An 11,176-nucleotide genomic window follows, 5' to 3' on the forward strand; every position below is an offset into this window, starting at 1 on the left:
TAGGCCACTGGAGATCCCCTCACAGAGGGGTCTAGAGGAAGAGATGAGTCAGACAGAGTGTGATGTAGCACCGATGAAGAATACAGCTTTCCTCCAGTTCCTAAATGCTTCTTCCCCTCCCCATTACCATGATCCGAATTCTACCTTGCAAGCCTGGATAGAGCAGAGGTTGTACACTGGTGCAGATAGGAGCTGGAGGCACAGGGAATCCAGGATGGATGATACCTTCAGAACCAGGGGTGTGAGGGGTGATACTGGGAGGGTAGAGGGTGAGTGGGTTGGAAAGGGGGAACCGATTACAAGGATCTACATGTGACCTCCTCCCTGGGGGATGGACAACAGAAAAGGGGGTGAAGGGAGACGCCGGATAGGGCAAGATATGACAAAATAGTAATTTATAAATTATCAAGGGCTCAGGAAGGAGGGGTGGTGGGGAGGGAGGGGAAAAAAGAGGACTAAATACAAAGGCCTTAAGTGGAGAGCAAATGCTTTGAAAATGATTAGGGCAAAGAATGTACGGATGTGTTTTATACAATTGATGTATGTATATGTATGGATTGTGATAAGAGTTGTATGAGTCCCTAATAAAATGTTAAAAAATTAAAACAACAACAAAAATGAATGTAAGGCACGCATGCAGGCATGGTATATAAATAAATACCTCCTCCCCCCACAAAAAAAGGTTTCCAAAGTAACAAAGAACAGACAACTAGGAATGAAGGAAGATGGGTTTGAAGGCACTTGAAATGTGACTGAGAAGGAACTGTTTTCTCAAAGTACAGTTGACTATGCTTCTGGGAATGGAGTCAAGCCTATAGAAGTGGGGACTTCCAGATCTCATTTAAAAAAATTAAACACTTTTATTGGAGCTCTTACGTCTCTTATCACAATCCATACATTCATCCATTGTGTCAATAACATTTGTATACATGTTGCCATTTTCAAACCATTCTCCTCCAACTTGAGCCCTTGATATCAGAGTTGCATTTCTTTCCCCCTCCTTCTCTTCCCCACCCGCCCTCCTTCATGAACCCTTGATAAGTTATAGATCAATAATCCTCCATCACCCCTCGCCCACTTTTATCTTGTTCATCCCCCTGGGAGAGGGTTACAGGTTGATCCTTGTGATCGATTCTCCCTTTCTCCCCCCACCCTCCCCTAATCCACCTGGTATCTCTACTCTCATTGTTGGCCCTGAGGGGTTTATCTATCCTGGATTCCCTATGGGCTGTGTGTAGCAGTGTGCATGTTCTGGTCTAATCCGATTTGTAAGATATAATTGAAGTCATGATAGTGGGGGGATGGAATTGTTTGGGCTGGGTCTGGACCATGTATATATGTCCCACTGCCTCACTGCCAGGCGCAATTTCCCTGACCTAACTCACTGGGTCTCAGAACCTGCTCGGGGGTTCAAGATTCCCCTGTCCCTTTCTCTGCTCTCCCTTCCCTCCTGGAAGTTCTTTCCCTGCCCCAATAAAGTGTTTCTCAACTTCACATTCCCGGTTAAATTCTATCTCTGTTAGGTGCCTCTGTCTCCAATCTCTCATCTTGGTGCATGAAACCTGGGAAGAGTAAGAGGTGTCTTGACGAGCCCCCTGCCAACTCTTGAGTGAATATGGTGTCCTGTCCCGTCCCGCGGGACATCAACAACGTGGATACCTGAAAGAGGGACTGGGAATGAAGATGGGCAAGGGCGCGAGAAATAGAGGCAAGACAGGAATCTGATCAAGCCTCGTTTATTGAGCTGAGAGCAGAGATTTAAATAGCCAGCGAAGGGCGGGCACCATTATGTCACATGTAAAATAAGGTACAGCTGAGGTAGCCAATAGTCGTGCATCTCTAAATAAGGAAGAAATGGCGGGCAACTGATCAAACAGGTAAGTATGCTAATGAAGCATACCTGGCACCTTGGGGGAAATGCCACAGTCATGTATTGACCAATGAACATAGCAGCTGCTAGTGAAAGAGCACCAATCCTAGCAAGGGTCAAGGCAGCCACCCTCTGGTGGGAAATGAAACAAAGGGCAGTAAAATCACAGGGCAGTTTGTATGGCAGAAAACAGAGTAAATTCTTAAAGGTCGTACATGGCTTAAATCCAGGGTGAGGGGACACGCAGTTCCCTACAGTGCCCATCTCTCCTCCATCCCCTCCTTCCCTTGAGCCAGGACCTCTCAGTTACCATCTGCGCATCTACAAGCGAGTACCTAGCAGTCACTGCACCTTCTGATTGGGCTAGCATGCAGAGCGTGTCTGAGAGCTTTTTCTACCTGTTTGTGTGTTTCTTGCTGGCAGTTCTATGGTGCCTGCTCTCAGATTTACTCTAAAATCTACTTCCTCCTTCTCCCTAGCAGTTCTGGGTTTCCTAGTCTCAGACCTTATCTAAAATCTGCTCCCTCCTGAACGAAGGCCTTGGACCTTCCTCCATTTAGCCGGCCACAAAGCCAGGCCCTTTCCCTTCTCTCACTTCTTGAGGCGTCTTTCACTGTCACTTACCCAAGATCCCTGCCTGCTGGTTAAAGCCGTAGGCCTGCGCCAGGGAACCTTCCTGTTCTGGGAAGTTCAGGACTCTCCCACTGGGCCCCTAGATCTGACCCAGACACCTCTCAGGGCTACCAGGCAACCTACTGACTGACGGGTGTGGACGGGGACCAGAGACATCATTCTCCTCTGACCGTACCCCTGTTTAAGACGCCATGGAAAATTCACCCTCTAAACCTCCCAGGGACAGTCTATTGGGATGCCTCCTGACCAATCTCTCCAAAATGGGCCTGGCTCTGGATAACTCAATAATGGTCTGAGGTTCCATATGTTCAGGCCTTTTCTTTCTTCACTCCCGTCCCTCTCTATGTACTGCTTGTCACCCTGCTCCAGGTGTCTTAACCAAACACTCTCTCAATCAGGCCCCTGACAGTACTCCCCCTCGTCTTTCTCTGAACCCCCTGACTCCTTGTCTACACCCCCAGTAAGGCCCCCTCCATATTCTGGGTGCCCCTCACCATCACCTCCCTGCAGTTTCAGAGGCGACACCCACAGCCTGCCAAACTCCACAGTTGCCCATTACCTTACTCAGGCTTATGACCTCACTTAACATGATACTTAAACTAAAAAGCTAAGGATGGCCCTCAAGCACCCATCTGTGACCTGGTAAACACGGCGTTTAAAGTTTTTAATGACCGAGAAGAACAGGCAGAGGCAGCTTATGAATCCCAGGCCTGCCAGAAGGCAAGCTGGCAAGCCCAAGTCCTGATTGCCACCCTGAGGCCGGCTGGAGAGAGGGATCAGAAGATGTCAGGAAACGGCAACTTCAACAGCAATTCTAACTCCCTGCCACTGGGACCCTGCTTCACATGTGGCCAGGAAGTGCACTGGGCTAAGCATTACCCACATCCCTGACCACCCACTAAGCCTTGCCCATCGTGTGGTCAGTAGGGCCACTGGAGAAGCAACTGCCCCTCGGCGCCTGGCCAAGGAGGGTCACTTCCTCTAAACCTTGAACTGCCACTGCCATTAACACTGCTTGGCCTGGCCACCAACGACGATGACTGAAGAAGTCCACCCAATGACCCCAGTGACACCCCCAGCCCCCACCGAGCCCCGGGGTAGCCATCAAGGCAGCAGGTAAGCCGGTTTCCTTTAGGTAGATGCGAGGTAGCTCTCTTCTCAGTCTTCCCTTCCTTCTCAGGCCCAACTTCCCCTTCCCTGGTCTCGGTTATGGAAATTGATGGTCATCCCTCCAGACCTTTAGTCACCCCACCTTTAATGACGTCTTTTTCACCATCCCCCTTAACCCAGTTTGTCAGCACTTGTTTGCCTTTAAAAACAGTTCTAAAGCAAACACAGACCAACTCCTTTACCCTTTCTCTCCCTCCAAAGCCTACTTATCTCCTTCCACTGCTATCTGTTTAGGCCTGTACCCCACCCCCACCACTCAGTTTAACTCTAAAATAGACACCAGAATCCATTAAACTCCCCAAGAGTGGTCACAGCAGCCTTATGCAATGCAGCAGAAGCCACTCCCAACATACCTTTAACCCTTTGCTAACAGTTAATACAATTTTCATTTCAGTGAATGTTTAAGTCTAGATGGAAACAGTGTTTCAGAAGGTCGGAGTAAGTTGCAAATAATCAGAAAACGAATTGGATAACTTATTATAGAATGTCTGGCTGTGCCAGAATGTGAAGAAATTTGAAAGTTACGGAAAGCTGTTTGCCGAGAAGTTGATGAGAAAGAAATGAATGTGTTCATAGTAAGAAAGATTACCATGATGTGACATCAAACTGATAGTTCCCTGGGAACATGATAGTTCCCCTGGGAACATGTCCCTGGGGACAGAGCAGACAAGGTCGCCCACAGCCTAACTAATTCAAATCAGCCTCTCCCATCCCCTCCTTGTCACTGCCCAATGCCCAACAACAGCTAATCTGTTACTTTAAAAATCAGGATGAGGATGACTTTTCTCTGCATGGAGTTTGCAGACTGTTAATCCCATTCACACTCATTGGTGCAAACTCGCTCACTTGCATTCATGCATCCACATGCTCACGTCTGCACCATGGCTGATGAAATTAAAAAATGTCAATGGAACTCCACTAGCTCCTCCTCATGGTTTCAAAATCATATCATAGCCTGGATTATGCCCTAGTCCGGCCCCTGATAATAATCTGTCTCCTATTACTTTTGGCTCCCTGTGTGTTTAAAGTTTTGCAGAAACGAATGAAAGCCATCTCCAACCTGACCTTCAACCAACTCTCGCTTCACCCTTATATTCTGCTGTCAACCAGCCCGGGCCCCAGACCTCCTGACTCAATCCTTCCCCTTGTTGCCTGACCTCAGCAGGAAGTAGTTATGATAGAACACAATGCCCATTACTACTGTTAAGAGTTTGGGATGTTTGGGCCAGGTCTGGATCATGCAGCCGCTTCCCCCAGTTCTCCCGAAAGATAGCCTGCTGGACTGAGCGGCCCCTTCCCCACACCTCTCAAGACCAGAGCTGGACTGTGCAGTCCTTGCCTCCAGAATTCCAAGGAGCTTATCTCCAGGCTGGGTCTGTAAAGCCCCTTCCCTCAGTGTTCTGGGATGATTTACTCACAGACCACCTCCTGACTCAGACCCTGAAACTGCAGCACCAGAAGACCCTCCTTCCCTTTATCAGTTCATACATCCTTGGCTCAAGCCTTATATATGTCCCACTGCCTCACTGCCAGGCGCAATTTCCCTGACCTAACTCACTGGGTCTCAGAACCCGCCTGGGGACTCAAGTTTCCCCTGTCCCTTTCTCTGCTCTCCCTTCCCTCCTGGAAGTTCTTTCCCTGCCTCAATAAAGCCTTTCTCAACTTCATATTCCTGGTTAAATTCTATCTCTGTTCTGTGCCTCCGTCTCCACTCCCTCGGGAAGCATGAAAGAACTAGGGGAAAGTTGTGTTTCACTGGTGGTATACTGCACCCTGACTGGCTCATTCCTTCCCTGTGACCCCTCTTTGAGGGGATGTCCAATTGTCTACAGATGGGCATTGGGTCTTCACTTCATGTCTCCCCACCCTCATTCACATTGGGTATGATTTTGTTCTGGGTCTTAGATGCCTGATACTTGATCCCATCAACACCCCATGAGCACACAGGCTGGTGTGCTTCTTCCATGTGGACTTTGTTGCTTCTCAGCTAACTGGATGCTTGTTACCTTCAAGCCTTTAAGATCCCAGCTGCTATATCTTAATAGCGGGTCACCATCAGCTTTCTTCACCATATTTGCTTATGCACCCATTTGTCTTCAGCGATCATGTCAGGAAGGTGAGCATCACAGAATGCCGGGTTGTTAGAACAAAGTGTTCTTGTGTTGAGGGAATGCTTGAGTCAAGGTCCAATGTCCATCTGCAAACTTAATCCTTAACATATAGATATGAGTACATAGTTCTATTCCCCTCTCATTATATATGTATTTACATATGTATATGCCTGTATTTAGACCTCTATAAATGTCTTTTGCCTCCTGCTTCTTTCCTCTATTTCCCTTTACTTTCCTCTTGTCCCACCAACATGTTCGGTCTTCATTCGGGTTTCCAGATCTCATTTGCTGATGGGGCATGACTCCGGGTAAAAAGAAACACATGCAGAAATGTACTAATAAATCAGAGCATGGAATGTATGTATTTTCTAGGAAAATTGGAAGTCATCAAAAATGAAATGGGATGTATACAGATCGATATCCTAGGCACTAGTGAGCTAAAATAGATTGATATTGGCCATTTGGGATCATAAAATCATAGGGTTTACTATGCAGGGAATGAAACAATCAAGAGAAATGGTGTATTCATAGTCAAAAGGACATTTCAAGATCTATTTTCAAGTACAATGCAGTGTTTGATAGGATGATATCTTTCCCCCTTCAAGGAGATCCAATTAATTAAATTAAACTATTACTCAAACTTATGCACCAACCACTAAAGCTAGTGATGAATAAACTGAAGAATTCTACCAATGAACGTCTTCAGTCTTAACTGATCAAACACGCAATCAAGATGCATCGAAAACTACTGGCTATAGGAATGTAAAAGTTGGAAACCAAGAGGAAGGAACAATAGTTGGAAATAAAGTCTTGATGATAGAAACGAAGCCGAAGATCGCATGAGAGAATTTTGCAAAATTTCTCATAGCAGATACCTTTTGACTATCACTATGCAGGTAGCTTGGCATAACCCAGGACTTAACATGGAGGCTGGGCTGAATTAACTGAGGCAACATTAAGTTGCCTGCACCCTTGAATTAAGGACTGGGGTACTCAGATGGGAGAGGAAGCAGAGTGACCACCCCAGATCTTGGAAAGCGGTGGTCATTGGACCTTGGGGCGAATCCCCGGATTACGGTGTCCAATGGAAAGGGACTCAAAAGCCCCATATATTAGTACCTCGATGCCCTCCCCCTCTGTAGTGACATGATAGGTTTTGATCTGTTGGGCAGGGATCATCACTTGGAAGAATTGATCCAGGAAGTTTCCGCCTGGCACCAATCCCCATACTTAGGGTAAAGAGAGCTCAATCAGATGGGAGATCCAACTGTGTAGAGCAGCAACTCATGGATTGAGACTCAGTGGAACTGTGCTCGCATAGGCTCCTCATACCAATGGTGTCCTGAGGGCTGTGTCACTGGAAAAATTGATGATGTGATCAGTGCAATTGCCTTATACCCAGGCAGATGACTGACCATGTTGTACTTTTTTGTTTCTATGAGGTTTTGTTTTAACCTTCTTTAGTTTGTTTGCTTTTGTTTTGTTTCTGTTTGTTTGCTGGTTGGTTTGTTGCTGTTGTTGGTGTAGTTGGTCTTATGGGGTTTTGATTTTGTCATAATATGATGGCCAAAATAAGCCTGAGTCATGCATATCCTATGGACAAACAGATGGATTCTGGACTTCCATTTAATTCTAGCCCCAATTCAAGAACGGTTAGTTCTGATAATATGGCCCTGCTCAATACTCACCTTCATGAAATGACCACTGGAGATAAGGGCGCTACATCAAAGTGTGAAGAAAGTAGATTGTGCCCGGCTATCAATCAGAATAGTGTCTGGGTCTTAAAGGTTTTTATTCAAACAAGCAGTCATCAATGTGAGGAGTCAACTAAGTCCACATGGAAGAAGTCACCAGGTTGTGTGATCCACAGGTGACAACAAAATTCAAATTTGACAATGGTAAAGTATCAGAGCTTCAATTGTGAACTCCCAATTTGTAGAAAGCTATGGAGGACAGTGGGAGCCCAAAACTCATCTGCAGAGTGTCTAGTCAGATTAAGCAGCTGGCAGATCCCCTCTAGCCACAGGCAAGTGTCTCAAGCAGCTTTACTATCAGATGGAGATCATTGTAATCTTGATACTGGATTGAACTTGATTCTTTGTGAGTTGACTTCCTTCTTGATCCAACCTGAAATTGTTCTAGGCACAAGTATTTCTTGCTCGTTGCATGACAAAAATTTCTTGCCTGGCTTTTCAAATACTGATAGTGGTCTTTTCTTTCTTACTCAATATTTTTATATTTACATTATTATCATTTCCTTACCACTTTATTTTGGTGGGGTTTTTGCAGGGAGAGCTTGTTTTTTATTGTTTCTGTTTGGGTTTTCCAGTTTGTGAAGCACAAAAAGAGTAGCTGCATAGTGATAAAAACTGATGTAAGGGTTATAAGGGATGCAGGGGTGGGGCTGGGAGATAAGGAAGGTGAGGGGATTTGGGGAGTAAACAATGTATACTGGAGGTGGGTGAGTACAACTCATTTTAAAAGCGGTTTAACCATGGGGAAAACAAGAAAATGTTCTAAAATCGATTGTGGCAATGATTGTGCAACTATTCTGGATATGCTTAAACTATTGAATTATATGATTTGTGGCTTATGTGCCAATAAAACTGTAAAAGAAAAAAGAAAACAAACAAAAAAAGAAGATATTGGTGTTTCAGTAGTATAATTGTTGACTCCCAGGGTTTAGTTTCTGGCCAGTGCTCCTTAAGCTCAGACACCACCATCTGTCAGAGTAGGCAGAGCTTCCATATGGAGTTTGACTCGGAAGAAAGGCCTGGCAATATACTTCAGTATTCCAAATCTGTTGTGCATGGAGTCTCCATGAGTCCAAGGCTCAGTTGGAGCCAGCTAACAACAGAGGGTATGAACTGTAATCTCATTGTGATATGAGCTGATTTGCATTTCTCTGGTGACCAATCATCAGAGGACTTTTGATAAGTTTCATTTGCCACGAGGGTTTTTGCCCAATTGTTATGTGACCTGAAGGCCTTGAAATGTCTGCCCGTTCTCTTCTAACAGCAGTCATGCCTGCTGCATGGCGCCTATAGTACAGCCAGGCATTGGAGGCTTTCTTGAGCACTGACACAGCTAGCAATACAGCAAAAGAGCAAGTCCTCTCTCCAATGGGAACACGGTGGATAAGGGCATGGCTATGTGGCTGTGGGTTTGAATCCTCATTTTGTCACTTTCTAGCCATGTAGCCTTGTAGCTTGGTGTCTAATTTTGCCACACCTGTTTCTTCACCTTTGAAATAAGGCTGCTTTGAGACATCAGTGAAATATTCCCAATGAAGCACTCAGGCACAGATTGAGTGCTCAATGTATACATGTAATAACATGTTAAAGGTGAAGGCAGGCAATTAAAGAGTAATACTAGTGGGGAATGAGTTATGGTGGGAGAGGTATAAAGTGTCATAGGAACACACAGAGGAGACCCTTAACTGAGACTAGGATCTAGAAAAGGTTACCCAGAGGAACTCTTGCCATCCAGCCAACTTTGATGCATAGCAAGCTCTATGTAGGGTTTCTGAGGCTGTAGATATTTTTATTTTATTTTATTAAAAGATCATTTTATTGGGTGCTCTTACAGTTCTTATAACAATCCATGCATCACTTGTATCAAGCACATTTGAACATGTGTTGCCATCATTATTTGCTAGACATTTACCTTCTATTGAGCCCTTAGTACAGTAGCTCCTCTCCCCACCCCTTGTGAACCCTTGATACATTATAAATTATTATTGTTATTATTATGTCATATCTTACCCTGACCCCTGTCACCTTTCAGTTCTTTATCTCCCTGGCCTATAGTGATGGTGGTTAAGTGTTGATCACAGAGTGAGGCAAGAGAGATCAGAAACTTTCTCCTTCTGCCCTTCTCCCCCCACCTTCTCCCTACCCTGAGGCTGTAGACCTTGGTGGCAGCAGACAGCCTCTTTTTTATCCCTTTTAGAGGCTGATTAATAATCCAACACTTACCTGCCAGGGTTTCCCAGAGGAAGTGATGTCTAAAGTGGGAAGTAGAAGCTGAGTAGGAGATGACTGGAGCAAGGGCAGATGTGCAATGTGTGTGTACCTGTGAGGGAAGCATTGTGGGCAGAAGAAATAGCTCGTGTAAAGACTTGCAGGCAATAGAAGAATATGACACACGTGAGAGACTGAGATGTATTCAGAACGTCTAGGCTAACACTGTTCAAGAGAACTTTCTGCCATGATTGACAGGTTCTGGATCTGTGCTGTTCAAAATGGAAGCTACTAACCACACGTGATGGTTGAGGCATTTGAAATGTGGCTATGTGTAGACTAACTAATGTTTAATTGTAAATGTAAATTGAAATTTACCTAGCCATGATGGCTAGTGAGCCACCATATTGGACAGCACAGGTCTAGAGTGTCAAGTACAAGACAGAGGTTGCAATGTGGAGGTGCAGGTGAAGGGGGTGAGGAGGACACAGGGCTGGACGCTCAGTTGGCATTTTGTTCTAAGGGTCATGAAAAGCCACTGGAGAGCAGCGAGGCACTCTAGTTTTTATTTTTAAAAGATCATTTTTTTTGGTTTTTTTTTAAAGATCAATTTTTTAAAAGTGTATAAAAATCACATAAGGTTTGAGGAGAATGTATTATAAGACTAAGAGTGGGGCAAGAGAGATCAGTAATTACACCTTAGAAGACCCCTCAGGAGCTGTTAAAGCCCCAGTCTCAAGGCTGTAATCTTATTGGTCACATCATTTTCCCCAAAGCAGTGTAGTGCTTCACCTGGCATCCCCAGGACAGGACAGACATAAAACAAATCCCACCGTCGTGGAGTCAGTTGAGACTGACAGCAACCCTATAAAGTACATGAGAACTGCCCCACGGGGCTTCCAAGGCGGTGGATCTTCAGGACAGCCGACTCAGCCCTTCATCCCCTCCGGGAAGCTAGCAACCTCTCACTACGCCAGCCTGGGCTAAAAACCAAAAACCAAAACCAAGCGATCTCACTGCCTTCGAGGCGTTTCCGACTCTTAGCCATCCCACAGGGCAGGGTAGAACTGCCCTTGTGGGTTTCCAAGTCGGTATCTCCGGACTGGCGTGGAAAGCGTCCCCTTTCTCCTGGCCATCCTGGGCGGGGAGGCCTGTGTCAGGTGCACCGAGCGGCCTCCCTGCCTCCACCTGCCGGCTGCTGCTGGAAGCACCTTTAGCTAGAGGAACTCGGGCTGCCTGTCACAGTGCCTGGGGAGGAGGGCCCAGGGGGTAGCCTACGGCGGTGGGAAAGTCCCCCAATTGCTGGCTCGGCGCGGGTGCCACAATCGAGGGACATCTGTTGTCCTGGGCTTCTCCTCTACTGGCGGCACCCGACACGTTCTCTCTGCCTCTGGGAGAGTAGTGGTTGGATGCCAGGGTCCTGGGGCAGG

This window comes from Tenrec ecaudatus, chromosome 10 (assembly GCF_050624435.1).
Source record: "Tenrec ecaudatus isolate mTenEca1 chromosome 10, mTenEca1.hap1, whole genome shotgun sequence".
In the NCBI taxonomy this organism is placed as follows: domain Eukaryota; kingdom Metazoa; phylum Chordata; class Mammalia; order Afrosoricida; family Tenrecidae; genus Tenrec; species Tenrec ecaudatus.